This window comes from Monodelphis domestica, chromosome 1 (genome assembly GCF_027887165.1).
Source record: "Monodelphis domestica isolate mMonDom1 chromosome 1, mMonDom1.pri, whole genome shotgun sequence".
NCBI classification, from domain to species: Eukaryota; Metazoa; Chordata; class Mammalia; order Didelphimorphia; family Didelphidae; genus Monodelphis; species Monodelphis domestica.
In genome coordinates, this window is record NC_077227.1 from 435,550,466 (window position 1) to 435,571,323 (window position 20,858).

Below are 20,858 nucleotides of genomic sequence, written 5' to 3' on the forward strand. Positions count from 1 at the left end.
TAAAAGGCTAAAAAATGTGACTTCATCCTAAAAATCTAGTGAACTCATCCTACAAAGTAATTTACTCTGTATAGACATGTACTTATCACTAAGATCAAATATTACACATGATACTTTTGCAAGTAAATAATTAGTCTTACATGGCCCAAAAGAATATCCATTCTAGGGAAAGGGTAGAACTTTAAAATAAACATAATCATCAGATAAGCTTAATAGAAGACAAAGAACTGTCAAAAATAGGAATAAATTGAAGGGGAGGAGAAATAATAGCAATAATTCTTGAGGATTTTTCAAAAAACATCTGTTTGAATGTAACATCATATTACCAAGTTGTCCCCCTTATTTGCTTGATGCCATTAAACACTCACTACACCCACAAACAGGGTGCCCCAAAGTCTCTGGCAGTCTAATAACTGCTGAAAACTGCACCAAGACTTTTGGGAAACCATACAACTCCCCATCTACATGTATGATTAAACAGGCATTAGATTGTACACAAGTGTATAAAAAAGCTTCATTAATGTAGCATTTTAAAATCACAAATGTCAAATCCATGCCATCCTACCCCCAACTCACCCTTAACTGTAGAATAATAATTTTTCTTCCGCAAATAAACGGGTACTGCAGGGTGCCTGTTTTTTTTTAAACTGGAGGCCATAAAATACCATTATGCAAAAATAATGCTCTATACATACCTTACAAGTTTATTTCCTCTATACCATTGATATCTACAATGTTGGCAAATATCTGATGACACCTACTACTCTGGGACAACAATCTTAAGTTCAAATCCTAGCAATACCTCACTCCTCCTACTTCAACATACACTATACTATATAAATACTTGCTACTCTGAGAGAACCAGCTCAAGCCCAAATCCTTACATTTCCCACCCCAATACACACCAAAAACCACCTGCTACTCTAGGGTCACAATCTTAAATTCTAACGAGCCAGTCCTCCACCCTAGTCCCATAAACACACACTATAAGACACTTGGCCAAGTCCTGACAACTTCCCCCACCCCCAACCCCACCAACCACCACGCTCTGGATGCCTGCTATACTCTAGGGCAACAAGCTCAAGCCCAAATCCTGGTAACATTCTCCATCCCAAGGCAACATACACAAAATCTCCATCCCAACAAAACACACATACGAAATCTCTTGCAAAATGCTAACATTAAAAGCTAGTTTTGAAACCTCAGCAGTTAATTGATCACCCCCAGGCCCACTCTCCTACTCCCGGAGGTTTGCACAACAAGGGGGGGGGGCACCTTGGTCCATCAGGCGGGGGTGTTTACAGCCAAGGGCCAATAGATAGCAGAGTGGCTGCAAGAACAAACAAAACACAGAGACACAAGAGGTGCGTGGCTTCTTGACCCTCCCCGCCCTTCCCCCGTTAGCACACAACACACAACACTGCACAGTACAACACACACCCATCCCAGCCACGCAAGTCACCTTTTGGCTGTCAGTAGGAAGCGACAGCCCTGGACAGCAGCGAGAGTTGGCGATTAGTCTTCTCGGACTTGGCGAGTACTCGCTCCAGGCTCGGCGGTGCCAGGGGGCGGGGAGGGAAGGGACAGACGAGGGGACACTGACACAGAGCTGCACAAACCCGGCGAGATGCCCGCAATGAAGCAGTGCCTGTGGAGAGTGGCAGCCACTCACACTTCCACACTCACCCTCGCACACCCTCCTCACGCCCCTTACACCCCGCACCCCACTACGCCTCCGGTCCCCTCCGCCACGGCAGATGGTTCAGAGACACCCAGAAGGGAAGGGGCGGAGGACTTGGGAGGAGGAACCGGAGGAGGAAGGGGAGGGGGAAGGGGAGAATAAGGCAGTGGCGGAGCTATGTGCAACACGGTGGAGAATGGGGGGAACGAAGGGGGAGGGGGTTAGGGGGAGACTGCGAGGAGAGAGAAAAGCGGGGAGAAGAGGAGGGGAGCGGCAACGGATGAAGAGATGACCAATCACCGAGGAGGAAGGGAGAGGGCGGTGTTTCTGTAGCAGCTGTGGCAGCGGTGATAGGACCACAGTTGCGCCATTCATAGTCTGGACTCCCTCCCTCCCTCGCTGGAGCTCCGCCCCCGACTCGCGTAGCCTCTGTAGCTAGCGGCTACTGGGCCTGGGAGGAAGCTCTAGTCCTTTTTCTTACCCAGTCCTGGGACGGTTCTTCAGCGTTCCGGACAACCGCGCTGTTGCCGCTGCCCCTTCCTGCGAACCAGGGCCTCGGGTGGGGGAGTTAGCTGCGGCGAAGAGGAGCGGGAGCCGGGGTGTCTGGAGGGAGGCGGGGGGGGGGGGGGGCTGCGAGGTTGAAGGCCCCCCCAGTAGGGGGATGGGTCCGCCCCCCCCTTTCTGGTTCGGAACCGAACCAGCCCAAGTTAACAAGGTGCTTCCAGGTTCTGTTCACTTGCTACCTTCTATCCAAGGCCTTTCCTGATTTCTGCCTTGAGGTTGGCGCTTCCTTCCCGCCCTCCGCCCCCGGAAATTACTTTGTGTTTACTTTGTGTAGACTTACCTAGGTTCCTGAGGTTTTCTGTAAGGATAGGTTGTGAATTCCTCGGAAGGCAGAGTCTTGCTGCTTTGTTTTTTCCTCAATACTCTCTGTGTCTTGTACTTAATAGGAGCTGGTTGTGCTGACTGGTGTATCCGGGGTCAGAAAATCTTTAAATTTCATTTAATCGACATTTATTAAACCCGAACAGACACAAGAACGTGCCTATTTTAAATGGAGACTTTCTTTGCCCACTTCTCACGAATTGACCATTCCTGTAGGCTTTCATATCTCAGCATATTTTCTAATGCCTGTAGGAAGGAAAGGGACGGAGGGAGGACCAGGATCTATACCTCCTCCTGTCAATCCTTAATACAACTGCCATAATAATCCAACTGAGGAACAATTCTAACAGGGGCACACCTCAAAAACAAGCTTGTTCACTATTGCCTTACAAAAATACAAGTTTGTTAATATGGTATTACAGGTTTTATATCATTTGACCCTAAACTACTTTTCTAGCTTTAGTTCACATTACTCTCTTTATGTATAAGCGGTCCACTCATTGGACTAGCTGTTCCTCAACATAGAGTCAAGACCTGGGCCCAAGACCTACCGTTACCTATGGACTACTCCTGTGACCTTAGACAAATTAACCCTGGCCTACTCCTTGGGTCTCAGTTTCCTGATTTATAAAAAGAGGGGGTTGAACTAGATGGGCACAGAGATTTCTTTTAGCCCTACATCTATGATCCTATAAATGGGTATCTCCTCACATTTTGAGTCTCAGGCTCCCTTCCATAACTGGAACACAGGATTTCATATCACCTATGTGGTATAGTATGACAAATACTAAATTTGGAATTAGAGAATGAGTTAAAATTCTGTCTCTGTCATTTAGTACCTATTTGACCTGGAGAAATATTTCTCCTTTTGAGGCTTCAGTTTCATATGCTATAAAATGAAGGAATTAATATAAAAACAACAAAAGACTTTTCCAGCTTTAAAATTCTCCTATCTTGGGAAATCATCATATTTCAAGGCCTAGTTCAAATGCCTTCTTTTGTATCATACATATTTGTGGAAAAGTAGATTGTACACTCCTTTAGTGTAGGAACTATTATGCAATTTTTCTGTCATATAGCACCTTCTGCTATTAAATTTCATGGATTTGTTGAACACTTGTTTCTCAACTTCTTATTTCTCAAATTGAAACCATATAAACTGATATAACTTTCATTTCTCCATAACATCAATTTAAGATGCTTATCTGAAGTAAAAAATTGTTAAAGGATATATTAAAAAGAAATACATTTTTAATCAAGGATCAAAATGTTAAGCCAAAGGTAAAAACAATGCTAAATCTGAAAAAAAAATCTGTAGAACCTCTACACCTTAAGAAAATTGAATTGGAGTTAATTTAGATTTCTGTGAATAGTTAAGGTTCATAAATAGTCCTCTGTACTTAAATCTCATATAATTTTTTCATTCAATAAATCTCAATTCAGTGTCTCTGTGTGGAGTGGAGATAGTTTCCATCTTCCTGATAGCAAAGGTAAAGATAGAAAAACCATAAAAACCTGACAAACTTTTTTTTTAAAAAAATAGCAATTTTAAGTCCATTCCAAGGTCCCTCTTCCTGAAATATACCTTTTATAATCTAGTTTCCTTTGAAGATCAACTAAAACACAACTTCCTACTCTCCAATTTTAGCAGTCTCTCCATCCTTCCCCCATTACTTTGCATATATTTGTGTTGAATCTTCTGTCTACATGTTGTTTTATGGAATTGTGTTTTTATCATTATTTCTTCAGGGCCTAGTACAGTGCCTGGCATGCAATGACAATTTCTATTTGTGGAATGAAGGAAAGAATGTGACTCATATGACTTGGGATTGAAAAATCAAGAAAATGTGGCTAAGAGAAAAGCTGAGGGTCTTAATGGCATTATTAGTATTTAAACTGATTCTTATTACTTTCCTTAACAGTAAGAACAATCCTCATTGGTGCATTTTATTTTCTTAATCCAATTGTGATGTGGAAATTTTATGGCATATTAGTAAAGGAGCACAATTGCCACAGTGTGATTAAATACTTTTTTTCCCAAGATGTATCTGTGATTTCATGGCTATGTGTAATTAGTTATCCCATCCAATGCCATCTCATCTCTGTTCTCCCCTTCATTGTCAAAATCCAAGAAAAAGTTGTTGACACCTGTAAACCTTAAAATTCCTTAGACTTATAAATGTTGGAAATTTCACCATTGGGAAATTTCATACTTGGAAAATTTCTTACTGATAGTCTATTGGAATGTGAACCCCATTGGCATGGGAGGTTCCTCCTCCTCCCTTCTTAAGATTACTTTAGGACAGAAACCTTTTGCTGAACAATGGAAAGGACTTTGACCTATACTTAAGCATAGAACAGGAATTTCTTTGAGTCATGATTGATTTTAGAATTGATACAATGGAGATACTTGGAATCAATCTCCACCCTACTCAGTCCTAACAGGATTGAGGAAGGGCTACAGCATAGATCAAAATTTAATTATTCCAATCTCTACCCTACTCAGGTTAACAGGATTTAGGAAGGGCTGTAGCAAATGATCAAAGATTTAATTATTTGAAAATATGACCTTCAACAGACATGTGCAAAGCCAGAGACCTCTGGGCGGTCCTGGGTTAAGCTAGAGCCTCCATTGGCACAGGGAAATTGATGGACAGTGATTGGTAGATGTGAGAACTGAGGGGAGGGAACTTGGATGGTTTCCTTAAAAATAGAGGGGTCTGAAGACTCAGGGTGGTGGTTGAGGAGTTTGTCTGAGTGGTTGGAGTATGCTCTGAGAAGCTTGCTCTGAAGGAAGCTGAAGGTGGGGGCCTTTGAGACTGTTTCTCCATTTTGGTCACGTGAGTAATAGGGACTGATCTCTTTTCTTTGCCCCAGCTATCTAAGGGCTTGGGCCTTTTGGCCCAGCCTAAACAGAGGGGGTATTTAAGCCCTATTCCCTTCTCTCCCCTATCGCTCTCTCTCTCTCTCTCTCTCTCTCTCTCTCTCTCTCTATCTCTAATTCCTTTCTTCCTCCTGTTTGTAATTAAACTCTATAAAAGGCTGACGGCTGATTTGAGTTTTCATTTAGGAATTACATAGCTGAATTCCTTGGCGACCTTAAATTAATATATATATATCAGTCTTTTAAAGTGATTTCCTTGTCACACACCTGCTGCTGGTTCATCCCCCAGTATATTCTCAGTGCCATGAAATCTAATTTCTGTCTCATGTTCAATGTCTTTACCAGCAAATATGATGACCATTTAGTTTGGTACACTGGATAGAGTGCAGAATTTAGAGTCAGTAAGATCTGATTACAGATCCTGCCTTTGAAACGTCATAGCTGTGTGACATAGCTAAATTGTTTGCCTTTTTTGAGGTTCAGTTTCCTAATCTACAACATATGGGTAATACCTATAGTCCCTACTAGCCAGGGTTGTTAATGAGATTCATGGTGTAAAGTGCCTTGAAATTTTAATTTAAAGCACTATACAAATGTCAGTTATTATTATCTTCTTGATGTAGGTATAGACTCCAGTAAGGCATATTTCAACCCATCCTTGCTTCTTATCTTGTGACATTTGGGTCCATCCCCTATAATTCCCCTAGGCAGCCCAAGATTTAGCCTTGCCCTTCTGCCTCTGCTAGGGATCCAGCCACCCATCCTCTCCAGCCTTGTCTTTTAACTGTAAGACACTTAAGAGCTCTAGGGGCCATCCCCTCCTACTTCTCTTATGGCTCACTTCCACCTCCTTCCTCCTTGACAGACACCTCCAACTATTCCTGCCAGCTATGAGTCAGGTCTCAGTGCATCAAAAGACACAATATCACCATCTGCCAAAAGGCTGAATCTCAAGAGAGAAACATAGTTGAATCACACTTTTCTACAATAACCGATACTCTGCCTGACTGTATTCCTCAACAGTTACCATATTCCCATGACCTCATACTCTTTAATATCCCAGTATTCTGAAATTCTGGCTGCCTATACTCTCATCTCCCTCAGCCCTGCCTCACAAAGTTCCACTCCTGATGGTCTGCCCTTTCTTCTGTGCCTTCGGATGCTTGCTCCATAAGTAACAAACTCATTTTCAGAGATGGCCCAGTTTGTGGATGGAGTGCTAGACATGGAGTCCAGAAGACCTGAGGTATAATCTGACCCTCTGGTATTTATTAGCTATGTGATCCTGGACCTTTATCTGCTTCAGTTTCCTCATCTATAAAATAGAGGTAAGGTTAATAATGGCATTTACCACCCAGGGTTCTTATGAGGATAAAATGAAATAACTGGAAAGCACTTAATCAGATTTGGCTCTGTTCTAATGGCATTTCATTCCTGACACCATTTGCAATCATACCACCCCACCTCTCCCCCCCCCCCCCAACTCACCAGTTGAAATAGAGGAAATCAGAGCTCTCCTTGCTCTCTATTGCCACCTCTTTCTACTGTCCATCACTCATCAGTCTTTCCTTCTCTGAGGTACACATATTTAGTTTTTATTACCCAATCCAAATCTTGGTGGCTTTGGTGGCTGCTATCTATTAGCTCCTAGGACATTCTTGATTTCTCCCAGAGTTTGGTAGCTATCTCCCATATCTGGAATGTTCTGCCTCTTCAATTCTGTATCCTGGCTTCCCAGACATCTAAACTCAATCCTATATTTTTCTTGAGGCTTCTCCACCCCTAGAGCTTTTCCTGTGATTATCTTCCACTTCTATCTACCACATAGATCTTGATTGTACATAGTTATCACTGGGTCATCTCACCTATTAGAATGTAAACTCCTTTAGGGTAGGGACCACACCTTTTTTTTGGTGTAACTCCACTTTCATCCAGGCTTGGGGAGATTTGTCTAACAGTTGTATGAATCTGTGTTGCATATTCACAGGGAAATGTGCCTCCTGCTTCACTTGAGAGAGAGTTCTGAACTGAAGATAGGTGCTTATGTAGAGGGTGGACACCAGAAGAGGAATTCAAAAGACAGGTGGGTCAAGAGAAGAAAACATGGATTTTTGAAAGGCAGACTGGAAATCTTCCTAGAGCCATAGACACGAGGAACCCCAGTCCCTACTATGTATAGCACCTGTTGTACCTGTTGTATATATGCCAATTTTTCAGGGAATAAAAACAAATTTGTTAAGAGGAACCACACCTGTAACCCCTGAGCTTACTAAAAATGGGCTTCTCTTGCTAAGATTCTTTTATCTCCTTTTGGAGGATATAAGATTTGTATCCAATTCCTAGCCAAAGATCTCATTTATTCTTATGTAGTCATTTGTCTTTTATATTCTGAGTAACTTCCCTGATTTCTATTTACAATTATTGTACTTTGATAAAGAAATTTACTAGTTTTTCCTGATGGTCTTTTGTATAACTAACATTTGGTGATTAGGGAACTAGTATTGTCACATTCCCCTCAGGTGATTAGGGAAAGTATTTTTTTTATTCATATCCCTTTAGAATCTTACCCCTATGAGAAAACCTGGTCACGGGAAGAATCCTGCAAGAAACATTCATGGATACCTTGAAGGTCAAGGACATCATGTGAGCTACTCACAACTTTCACAGGTGAAGAACAAGAGAAATAGAGAAAATCACTGGGGAAATGTCTAAGTATTTGAGCCAAGAGGAAAAGAGGGAAGAGTAATATAAATTTTTATTAAAACAGATCTAGTCAACAATAACTCATTTAGAACTTATTCACAGGGGCAGCTGGGTGGCTCAGTGGATGGAGAGCCAGGTCCAGAGACAGGAGGTCCTGGGTTCAAACCTGGCCTCAGATACTTCCTAGCTGTGTGACCCTGGGCAAGTCACTTAACCCCCATTGCCTAGCCCTTGCCACTACACAATATTGATTCTAAGATGGAAAGTAAGGGTTATTAAAAAAAAACCAACAACTTATTCACCATCAGGCAGTGTGCTGGGTGCTTGGGATACAGGCTCAAACAAACAGTACCTTCTCCCAACGGAAGGCTATATTCTAACAAGGGAGACAATCTGCCTATATCAAAGTATTTCCAAAATGGGTTCTGATCAAGGACACATGTAATACCCAGTGGAATTGTGAGTCGGCAAAGGGAGGGATCGGTGGAGGGGAGGGAGAAATAGAATATGATTTTTGTAACCAAGGAATAATGTTTGAAATTGACCAAATAAAATTAAAAAAAAAAGAATCTTATCCCTAATTAGAAAGTAAACACTTATTAAGCCCTTACTATATGTTAGGCACTATGCTGGAATATGATTGGCAGGTGTCTTATAGAAATACAATTGGCTTATATATAATATGGATAAAGAGTAGATCTGGGTTCTACCCAAAGGAGACTTTGATTTCTGTCTTTGTGAAGGGGAAGAAGGCTATGCCAATATTGCCAGTGTAGCAGGGATGGTCAAACAGGTTGTATGCAGGCCCACCATGTCTCAATTGTCTCTCCTATCTAAGAAGGGTATTGAGTTAGAATCATATCTTTCCACTTATATCAATATCCTTGATTCCACACATCAAACATATCCATTTTAGAATAAGCTATTAAGGACTTAATAAATGTTCATTGACTGACTTGGCCTTCCCATAAATCTTTGGCAGAGAGTTTACCAGCAAACGAGGTAGATTTCCTCTAGATCTCATAATGTTGTATGGATACCAGTAATTCATGTGGAGTTGTTCACTGGTCTTCATTACTTGTTATGCCTCTTTTTCCTGTCATAAATCTCTCTGATGATATCCTTTTTGCAATATTTTCAGAATTCTTTTTTTTTAGCAATATGTTGTAGCCTATTCTCATCCACCAAATATTTCTCCATTGCCTGGTGAGTGACCTATATTTTGAATTCTTTAGAAATTGTGTTATTCCATGGCTTATGACCATATAGCAATAGCAGAACAATATTGATGTTAAGAGGATGGACCCTTGTTTCAAAGAGAAGTTTGTTTCAGTAGAGGCATGGCATGATATACCAGAGGCCTGATTGCATATTCAATTCTTCACCTAGTTCATTGTCTATCCATCTAGATATCATAGACTAAGCAATAACCTTTATTCATTTGCCTTTTTATTATTTTTTTTTAAACCTTACCTTCCTTCTTAGAATAAACACCATGTATTGGTTCCAAGGCAGAAGAGTGGTAAGGGCTAGGCAATAGGGATTAAGTGACTTGCCCAAGGTCACACAGCTAGGAAGTATCTGAGGCCAGGTTTGAACCTAGGACCTCCCATCTCTAGGCCTAAATCTCAATCCACTAAGCAACCCAGCTGCCCCCTCCACTTGCCCTTTTAAACCATTTATACAATTATTCTGAGCTCTTCTGACCACAGGTTTCATCTATAGACTTTTCAGTGTTCTGGACTTGTTCATGTTATTTGCCACAGGAACATCCAGACGACCTCACCATCTATAAAGAATCCTTTTTTCCCTTTGGACTCTGTGCTGGATACCCTCCATAAAATTGCCAAGTGCCTTTGGCAAGCATACATCTCTCTGTTTTATGTAACACATCAGGAACTGTGATACTACAGAACATGTGTAATACTGTAGTCCAAATATGGTGGCTCCTCTTTCTTTGATGGAAAAAATAGTTATAGAAATTTTGACAAATCTTTTCAATTTTTCAGTTGTTTCTTGTTTTCCTTCCAGTTTAAACATTAAGATGTTTAAATATTATCCTTCTTTGTTTCTGATTCTTTACCTTCACTTAATAGCCCTTCTCACCTCTTTGCCTCTAATTTATGCCTTTCTATTCTATTTCCAATGATAATATCTCATTATATTTTTGAATGTATGCATAAATGACTAATAAGGCATTGAATTAAAGTGAGTCATAATCATAATGTGATATTATGAGTCAAATATATTGATTCATAGATTTTGGTACTTTTATATGGTCCAAGACCCTATGTCTGCTAGCCATTTGTCCAGCAAGTCTCTGGTTAGCCTCCTTTATGTGGTTCCTCTTAACAAATTTGTTTTTATTCCCTGCAAATTTGGCATATATACAACAGGTATTCAGCAAATCTGAAAGGAGCAGATTTGCCCAGTTAACAGATGTTAATGAGTATTTCCTGGCTCGCGATTTTTAAATTTATCTGTGGGAAAATAAGTAGGAATTTCAGCCAGAAATATCAGCATTACTACCTACATTGAATTCAGACATTTATTGTGGCTATTATTACTAATCTAGTGCTGAGCAGTATTAGCATTTATTAATACTTATAAAATGATTTTGCTAAAATATTCCTTTTTCTACTAATAAGTAGTGATGAGATAGCATAAAGGATTAATCATGACACAGGGAGCTCTTTACAATGGTTTCATGGTTTTGAAGCCTGAAAGCTATTATCACTGGAACTACCTAGATAGCTGTTGGGTGATTTCTGTAAATTGAATTAGTAATCCTAGTACAGTAGAAGGGATAAGCCATCTAACTTTCTATCAGTATTCCTTGCTGACCTTGTTGAATTCAGAAAAGAAATGAGAAAATAGTTAAATATACCTTTTCCTACTTATAGGGTCTTACTTGTTTATGTAAGGGTTGACACAATGATTAGCACCTTCATTCAACAAACTGCACTTGCACAGAGTGCTTCTGCTGGTATTTCCCCATGTGGAAGAGGCTATTATCCTGCTTTTGGTATAGCTATAAAAATTGTATAATGGAAAAGCCTTCAAGAGACAATGGGACATGTATAGCCAGTCTTTAATAGGTTCCAGTCTTCTAACCAAGTGGTCCATTTGTTTGAAATTGCAAGTAGGAGCATTTTCTCAAAAAAATCTTAGCCTCAACCATTCTCTTCTGCATCCCTCTTTTGTCTTGACTATTTTGCTGACATTGTGTAGTTAGAGACAGTGATGTAAGGGAAGAGGCTTTGGACCTCACTATTTTTTCTTTTCTGTTTGGGGTAAAGGAGATTAATCTGGAGGCTCAGGGAGTCATAACAACAAGCCTCAAGACACTGCAATGTCCAACTTTTACAGCCAGCGCAGCCTATATATCCTGTATAATAAGAACCTCCAAGACTCAGCCCAGCAATATCTAAGGTGAAGTCTGGCATCTGACAGTCATATTGCATCTAAATGTGGTGGGACCAATGTTAACCTGAAATTGTTCTAAGTCTGGGCCATTATCCCGAGAGACCACAATGGTATTGGGTTATGCTGTTGTTATTGCATATCTTTGAGATAGATATGCCTTTTCTAAAACCTAATTGATGATAAGTACTTAAAAGGAATAGAAGTATTAGTCACTGGCATTTAAAAATAGGAGAGAGAAGAATAGAACTCATGGAGAATCAAGGTGATGACTTTCAAAAAGAGATACCGCAAGACCCTCAGACTACCCTTAAAAATCTTCAGGGAAAGATGAAGGATCCTGGTCTTGGGACTGTAAGTAATAGCTGCCTAAACATAGCAACTAAATACATGTACATGTAGGCAAGTCTAAGTCTGATTTGAGGCTACTTTTGTTTTTTCCTTTCTTTCTTGAGTATAGGTAGCTGAGCAATGACCCGAAGAAGGACATTTCCATCCTTGGAGACAAACCTTGTGTAAAAATGGAGACTTGAATCCAGGACTTTAATCCCCAGAAGTCCTTGCTCCACTTCCCCAGAATGCTTTGTAATCTCCTTGTAACCTCACCTGGGCGGAGAGCAACTTGGCTCTCCACCTAGCAAGCAAGATGTGAGTGATCGTGAATAGGCTCTCTGGGCCTAGACACATGCCTTTCTTACTTGTGTTTTCTTTATATTTTAACCTTTAATAAACCTCTAAAAATATAATACTCCTTGCAGAGAGAAACTAATTTCTTCCTGCCTCAGCTTCCCCTAAATTTTAATCATAACACTTGTAGGTTTAAGAATGACAGAGATCCAGGGCTGATGGGCAACATTGTGAATGTTCTACAACCTCAGTGCTTCTTGAAGAATTTGTCCCCTAACAGGAGGAAGAATCTGACTCCTGATCTACCTTGACCAAAAGCATGAACCTGGAGGGAATTGTTTAGACAGGGCCTAGCCAAGGTGAAATATAAGATGCTAATTCAGCCCAATGAACTGATATTTAAGTTTAAGCCTTTCAGGAAAATATAGTAGTTATCTTACTGCTTCTTATTTAAGTTTTTCTCTTAACATATATTGTCAATCTTTTGTTTTTTAATTTTCTTTTCTATGTGGAAAAAATAAATACCTGACTTGCAATGTATATTGAATGCATTTCTTCTGCTTTTGAGGAGATTTTTAGATAGGATGCAAACTAAAGATAATCTTCCCAGAGCCCTAGAGTGAGGATGCAAAAAGCCAGAGTTCAACAAAGAATCTAATCACTCTCATGAATATCTCAGACCTAGCGCATTGTTACATAGTATTGATCTCACCAAGCTCACATCTAGATGTACTATTACTACCTCTACTCAACCCCAATACTGACACGTCACACACTTGTGGACCTGGATCCAGACCCAAGAGGGATGGAAAAGCAATGCTGGGTATGACATTGGTTCAGTTATTTATTGTTAGACATATAGTTAAATACATACATATTGCCTGTTTCTCCTTTCTGAATATAAGCTCTCTGAGGGCAAGGACTGTTTTCTTCTTATCTTTGTACACCTAGCATTTAGCACTGTCTCAGAATTAGTAGGAGTTAAATGCTTGTTGATCTATTGATAGACTGATTCAAATATATTACTTTTCCTTGTTTATTGCAAAATTTGGGGCCGGGGGTGGAGAGAGAAAGAGACAGAGACAGAGAGACAGAGAGACAGACATTTTAGGTTAAGAACAATATTTAATGATAATTAAGTAAAAGACATTTAAAATTCTGATTCTGATTATCTTTTCTTGGCTAGCTTATTATATAAAAGAGTTGCATCTGTCAAATTGTTTATCTTTGCTATAACTATGTACTTTAACATTTTTTCCCCAATCAAAGGAAGCTGTGTTTTTTAATTAGTGGCAAAATTTTATTAGAATCTAGAAAAAAACTCAAATAACTTTTAAAAATATAAATTCAATAATTAGCTAATATTTACTTAAAGGGCATCCAGTCACTGATTCTCTCTGGACCTCATTTTTCTCATCTATAAATTAAGGAATTTGACCTAGATGATCTTGAAGTTCTCTTCAAGCTTTCATTGTCTATGCTTCTTCTCATGACCTAGGTGGTGGAACTAAACTGTGTCTCAGAAAATAATATTCTGAGGTGTGGCTTACTATATGACCTTGGGCAAGTCAATTGAGAAGCAGCTGTGTAACCAGAGAGACTGGAAGCTAGACTTGGAGTCAGATGACTAGATTTGAATTTCAAACATTGTCACTCCCTATTAGAAGAACAAGTCATTTCTCTTATGACTTCAGTTTCTTCATCTGTAAAATGAGGATATTGTCTTGTGGGGGAGGTGACACTAGCTGAGCCTTGAAAAAAGGACATAGGGCAGCACTGGTGAAGATGTGGCAAGAATGCAGAGCTGGCACTTGGGCAACTACTCTGTTCCCCTTCTTCCCAGCTCCAGAGGACATTTTTTGCATGCCTCACCCCTCTGTCCAGCCACCCAAAGTAAGCACTTCCTCCCTCAGCTCTCTCTGGTAATGCAGGGGCTCACAGACAGCTTGAATTTGCACTCTGTACACTTGAACTCAGAAAAGTTTTGTCAAGGCTGACATGGGGGGTCTAAGAGGTGGGGAGGAGGAAGAGAATTCCTGCTACAGCAGAGAGCCTTGCAAAGGAATAGAGAAGCAAGAGAAAATGCTACTATAGATGTAGAGTCAGAAGGTACTTTAGAATTCATCTAGTTCAATATCTTAATTTAAAGTATGAGGAAATCATTCCAAGGAGATGAATGGTGTGCTGTGTTCAGAGGAAACAAGTAGGCCAACTTGACTAGAATGTAGGGTATGAGGGGAGTAGACAGATAACAGAACATTTATTAAGAATTTACTATGTGCCCGGAACTGTAAGGAGCTCTAAGAATATAATTATAAGAAAATAAAAAAAGATAATCCCTACTCTACCCTCAACAAGCTCATATTTTATTCTCTAAGGATGGAAGGCAATACATAAGAAAGAGTTAGAGGAAGATAGGGGTATTCACAGAGGGTCAAGAAAGAAAAATCCAGAGTCAAGAGCTGGTCCAAGAGAGAAGTGAATATCTATTGCCTGGGATCTTCATCAAATAGTGGCAGAGGAGGTGTCACAGAGAACAGGCATCTTCAGGACAGGAAAGGCTATTGTCAGAGACATGGAAGAGGTCAGAAAGTCAGGAACAGAGCCAAGAAGTGATTGATGGGCAATTAGTTGGCAGTCATATGTTTTTGTATTGTTGGTCTTTTTATTTCTATATATCTTGCCTCATTAAAGAACTTATTGGACAAATCACTTTGCCTCATTCATGCCTCAGTTTCCTCAACTATTAAATGAGGAGTTTTGGAGTCAATGACTTCTTAATTTCCTTCTAGCTCTGTATCCATGATCCTATGAACCTATGTGCACATTACTTATATGTATCATCCTCCTATAGCAACTAACATAAAACTTTTTAAAAATTGTTAATAATTGGAAACTAGGTAAGCCTGGATTCAAGATCTGAGTTCAAAGCTGACCTCAAACATTTATTAGCTGTGTGATCCCTGGCACATCATTTAACCTATATTTACAAAAGTTTTCAAATGAGGACAATACTAACACCTGCCTCAAAGAGTTGTTGTGAGGTTCAAGTGAGATAATATTTGTAAAGGGCTTATCCCAAGGGGCACATAGAAGGTGCTTTGCCTTCCCTACCTCTCCTTCATTGCCTTCCCTCCCTATCCCCCTAATTGTTTTAACTTTAATACACTTAAATTATACCTGTTGGGGGAATTAAAACAAAAGAAAAGAAATGAAAATCTACCTGCTGGATCATTGAATTCAATCTCTCAACTATGTCTTAAGCTCCTATGATGTTTGACAGAGGTGTGGTATAATGGAAAGAATGTTAGATTTGTCATTAAGAGATCCTTGGGTTGAAGCCTGCCTCTGACACTTCCTAGCCATGGGAGAATGGGAAAATTTGAACTTTAATCCTCATTTGTAAGGTGGGAACAGTAATACCTATGGGTTGTATTTTTCATGAATGTGATGATCAAATGAGATAATAAACATAAAATAGTTTGCAAACATTATAAGATTATATCAGTCAGCTATATTATCATATACATGAGTTAAAACAACTAGCTTTAAAGTACAAGATAGGAGAGGTATGTCTAGGCATCTATGTGTCAGAAAAAGATCTGGGAGTTTTAGTGGTCTATAAACTTAATTTGAATTAAAAAGTATGATTTAAAATTTTAATGCAATCTAAATTGTATTAAGACAGATGTAATATCTAGGAATAGCAAAAGAAAGTTCTTTTGTACTCTGCCCTAGTCAGATCACATCTGGATTATATTATTTGTTTTTAGGTGCCAGTTTTTAAAAAGTTAAATCGGTAAACTGAAGAATATTTGAAGAAGAAAACCAGAATTATGAAGGGTCTAGCAATCAAGCCATATGAGGATCAGTTGAAGGAATTACAGATGTTTTGCCTCAAGAAGAAAAGACTTTTGGGAGAAATAGCTGTTTACAAATATTTGAATGACTGTCAGGAAGAAGAGAGATTATACTTGTTCTACTTGGTCCCAGAGGGGAGAATTGTAAAGAGGATTAATGTAAGGAAAATAATTAGAGATAATGTCAAATGAAAAGTAGTTGATGGAGGAGTAAAGGGGGGAGGCTTATGTGTGTGTAGCTAGGGGTCTCAGAGAGCTAGACCTGGAGATGAGAGGTTCTGGGTTCAAATCAGGTTTCAGATTCTTCCTGGCTATATGACTCAGAGCAAGTTACTTAACCCTCATTGCCTAGTTCTTAGTGCTCTTCCTGCAAACCAATACTTAGAAATTCTTAGAGATTCTTAGAAAGAAGTTAAGGGTTAAAAAAAAAAGTAGTGGATTCCCATTTATTGAATTCAAATGGCTGAATATTTGTCAGATATATCATCAAAGAGATTCTTACAGGAAATTCTGATATTCCTTCTAATACTGAGATTATGTGCTTCTGTGATCATATTTAATGCTCTGGGAAATATGCTTATTAAAAATTAAATAATGTAAGGATTGCAATAATTAGGTATCAAAACTTCTTACTCTAACAAGTATCAGGTTTTCTATCAACAAATACAGAGGTTATATAGAAGACCTAGGCCAGAAAGGATTGTGAATATGACCTAATCATAGGATAATTGAATCAGATTCAGAGCTAGGAGGGACCTTGGAGGTCATGTAGTCAATTCTTGTCAACCACAGAGGAGGAAATTGAGGCTTATTAGATATAGTCTCCACTTCTATTTGATGGAAAAGGGAGGAGTGGAATCAAGATGGAGTGGTATCAAGAAGAAGCCAGAGCCCAACTTCCCCCAGTACAGTCCCTCTACACAAACCTATAGAAAAAGTACCAGGCTGAGTCCTAATCAAGAAATCCAAAAATAAAATCACAATGAGCCATTTTTCTAGCCAAGGTCGGTACAGGAAGATAGAGATTTCTGTGGACATTGGGAATGAGGTCTTCCAGGAATATACTATGGGGGGCATTCTGGCACATAAGGAATGAAAAAGGACTTAGGCTGTGTACCAGGACAGAAAGGACAAGAATAGGAAGAGGTCCCAGGGTATCCCCATGCTCATCACAGATTATCGCTGTCATCTGGCAGTTCTGTCACTTATCACAGTTTCAGGTTACAGATGGAGGGTGCACTGTGGAGGGAATCTGCATGCAGGGATGAAAGCAAAGAGTGATTCTGGAACCTAGACTATCTTGAATGAGGAACAAGTTCAGAAACAATGCAACTGTGTGACTCTAGGACTAGAGCAAGGACTCAGTTCTAGCCTCTAAGACAGTCTGAAGCCTGAGGTGGAATAATGAGGGCAGAAATCTAGACCAAAGGAGAGCCTGTAGTTCTCTCAAGCTGCAGAGCTTTATAGTTGATTGATGAAGGCTAAGTTTATCACCAGTCTACTAAAACTTTCAACCAGGGATAAGATCACATGCATGTTGCCCAGACCCAGAACTGGGTCAGGAACTTGCAAAGCTCAAATCAGGAGGGACCTAGAAAACAGATAAAAGACAGATAATTTAACAGTCATTGAATTACCTATTGCTAAGTGGTACAATAGATAGAATGCCAAGTTCAAATCTGGACACAGAAACTAACCAGTTGTGGGATACTGGGGAAATCACTTAATTTCTATTGTCTGAGTTTTTTCATCTGTAAAATGAGGATAATAATAGCCCCTCCCTCCAAGGATTGTTTGAGGATGAAATGAAATAATAATAACAGCACAGATTGTCCTATAGCTCTTTTGCCCTTTGTAGCTAAATACCTCAAAAAGACCATCTTTGACATTTTCACTCTCTCCACTTTCTTCTTACAATCTGACTTCTGATCTTACCTTTCTACCAAAACTGCTATCTTCAAAGGTACTAATGCTCTCTTAGTTGCCAAATCCAATGGTCTTTTCTCAATCCTCTTTCTCCTTAACTTCTCTGAAGCCACTGATACTGTTGATCCTCCACTCCTTGATACTCTCTCTTCTCTCTAGGTTTTCAAAAAACTGCTCTCTCCTGATTCAACTTATCTGACATAATTAGGGCACACAAGAAGAAGTCTATATAACGAGAAGAGTAAGTAGTGAGACAATCACTTTCATCTGAACTGATCAGAGGCAAGAAGAATACATACATACATACATATACACACACAGAGGTGGTTACAGAAATACATTTTATCCAATAAGAAAATAGGAGAGAGAGGTGTAAGGGGTAGATTAAAGGGAAGATTAGTCAGAAGCAAAACAAACTCTTAAAAAGGGAATGGGAAACAAAAGAAAAGGAAAAACATAAGAGAATAGAATGGTCAGAAATACACAATTAACCAATCATTACTGTGAATATGAAAGGGATGATCTCACTCATAAAATGGAGGAAGAAAAAATAGCATAGATTAGACACTAGAATTCAATAATTTGTAATTTAAAGGAAAAACACTCTAACCAGAAAGATGAAAATAGAGAAAATAAAGGACTGGAGCAGAATCTATTAGCCTTCAGTTGAAGTAAAAAAGGCAAGGGTAGCAATCATGATTTTAGATAAAACAATAGCAAGAATAAACCTAATTAAAGGAGATAAATAAGGAAATTATTTTTTCTGAAAGTACCATTAGTAATGACTTAATATCAATATTAAACATAAAAGTACCAAATGGCATAACATCTAAATTCTAAAAGTAAAAGTTAAATGAGTTATAGGGAGAAAGAGATAATAAAACTTTAACAGTGAGGGACTTTAATCTATTTCTCTGAGACTTAGATAAATCTAACCAATAAATAATGAAAGACCTTAATAGAATTTTAGAAAAATTATATGTGATGGACTTGTGGAGAACATTCTATCAGTATAAAATGAAGTATACCTATTTCTCAGCTGTGCAAGGCACCTTCACAAAGTTAACCTAGTATTTGAGGCAAAATCCTCACAAACAAATCCAGAAAAACAGAAATACCAAATGTGTCTTTTTATAGACCACAAAATAATAAAAATTATGTTCAACAAAGGGTTTTTGAAGCAAAGATTAAAAATTAATTGGAGACTAAATAATATAATCCTAAAGAAACAATGGGCCAAAGAATAAATCATAGAAACAATTAATAATAGAGACAATTATAATAATATAGGAGGCAGTATGCAAAAATTTTGTGATAGAGCCAAAGCAAAACTTAGAGGGAAATTTATATCCCTTAAATCATATTTACTAAGAAAAAGGGAAAAGGGTAGATCAACAAATCAGTCATTTAACTAAAAATTTTAAAACCCAAGAAATTAAAACCATGTAATTATATAACAAAATAGAAATCCTAAAAATCAAAGGGAGATTATTAAAATTGAAAGCAAAATTAAAAAAAAAAACTATTGATATATCCCTAATGACTACTGCTGCCCAAATTTTCAATAAAATATTAGCAAGGAGACTATAGCAACATATCACAAAAATTATACTTTCTGAACAGACTAGATTTATATCAGGGAAGTAGAACTCATTCAATATTAGGAGAACTATAAAAATAATCAACAATATTTATAACAAAAATATGATTATATCAACAAATTCAGGGAATGCTTTTGATAAGATGTAATACTTTTTCATGTAAAAAATGTACTAGAATAGTGATAGTCTCTCGGTAACCGAGGATGACGATTGTCTTTGTGCGTTTTCATCTATTATAGATGAGTGTGCACAAAGATCTATGATAGATGAGTGTGCACAAAGACACTTGTGCGTGAAGGAGATTTAAGTGGAAAAGTTGATGCACAGAGACAGTCCCACTCTCTTGGCATTGGAAGCCTGGGTCCAGTGGTACGAAAAGTCGTTACACCTGGAGACTTCCTCAGCTGCATTGGATGACCATGTTGTCTTTTGTGCTCCAACACACCCTAAACATTCCACAGTGCTTTGCTGCATCGCCATCTCAGCCGTTGAAGCCATTAGAATAAATGGAGCTTTCCTTAAAATGATAAGTAGCATTTATCTAAAACCAAGAGCCAACATTAAAACTTATTGTGAGGATAAACTAGGGACCTTTCCAATAATATCAGGAGGTGAAGCAAGTAATACTATTCAACATAGTTCTAATGAGAGCAATAAGACAAGAAAATGAAATTGAGGCAGAAATCATATGCAAAGAGGAAATAAAACAATTTTTTTGCAGATATGATGGTTCAAGAGAACACATCAACTAAAATTTTAATTGAAAAAAGTGAGCAACTTCAGTAAAGTTTCAGTTTATAAAGCAAATCCACATATTGTAAGGATAATTTTAGTGTTTTGACTTAAATCTAAATGATTGGTCATCACCAGGGAAAATTCCCAAATAATAAAATACCCAAGTCATCTGAGAATTATGGAGATTTTAATTTATAGAGAGAGAAGGAATTAAGGAAGAGGGAGAGAGAGAGAGAGAGAGAGAGAGAGAGAGAGAGAGAGAGAGAGAGAGAGACAGAGAGAGAGAGACAGAGAGACAGAGAGACAGAGAGAGAAAGAGAGTTAATTTAAATTGCTCTGGCTCAGGCTGAGCCAGGCAGTAGTTAAAGGCCTTGGCCAAAGTGGCTTCCCTGAGCCTAAGGGTAAGGGAGTCAGTCTTATCACTCAACACAAGACCAAGCTGAGTTCCAGGCCTCCACTGAACTCAATGTCCTGAACTGAGTTCAGAATAATCTTGAACTGATTTTTAGCCCCCTTTTAAAAAGAATTTTCTC

General features: G+C 38.7%; 1 protein-coding gene and 1 long non-coding RNA gene across 4 annotated transcripts in view; one reads left to right on the top strand and one right to left on the bottom strand.

Moving 5' to 3' along the window:
- Positions 1 to 2,299, bottom strand: part of DPY19L3 (dpy-19 like C-mannosyltransferase 3) — a 124,954-nt gene extending 122,655 nt beyond the window's left edge. Inside the window, exon 1 of one of the 3 annotated variants that reach the window (XM_007474790.3) lies at positions 2,163 to 2,299. The gene's annotated coding sequence lies outside the window, so the exon portion shown is untranslated. Of the gene's footprint in view, positions 1 to 1,462; positions 1,955 to 2,162 lie in introns of those variants that run through there. The other 2 variants (XM_007474788.3, XM_001367916.3) reach the window with 2 other exon arrangements.
- Positions 1,946 to 12,743, top strand: LOC103096955 (uncharacterized). Its single transcript, XR_008915290.1, has 5 exons — positions 1,946 to 2,240; positions 7,438 to 7,533; positions 8,010 to 8,117; positions 11,453 to 11,585; positions 12,037 to 12,743. It is a non-coding gene; the product is annotated as an uncharacterized LOC103096955 (long non-coding RNA).
- Positions 12,744 to 20,858: the final 8,115 nt, after the last annotated feature.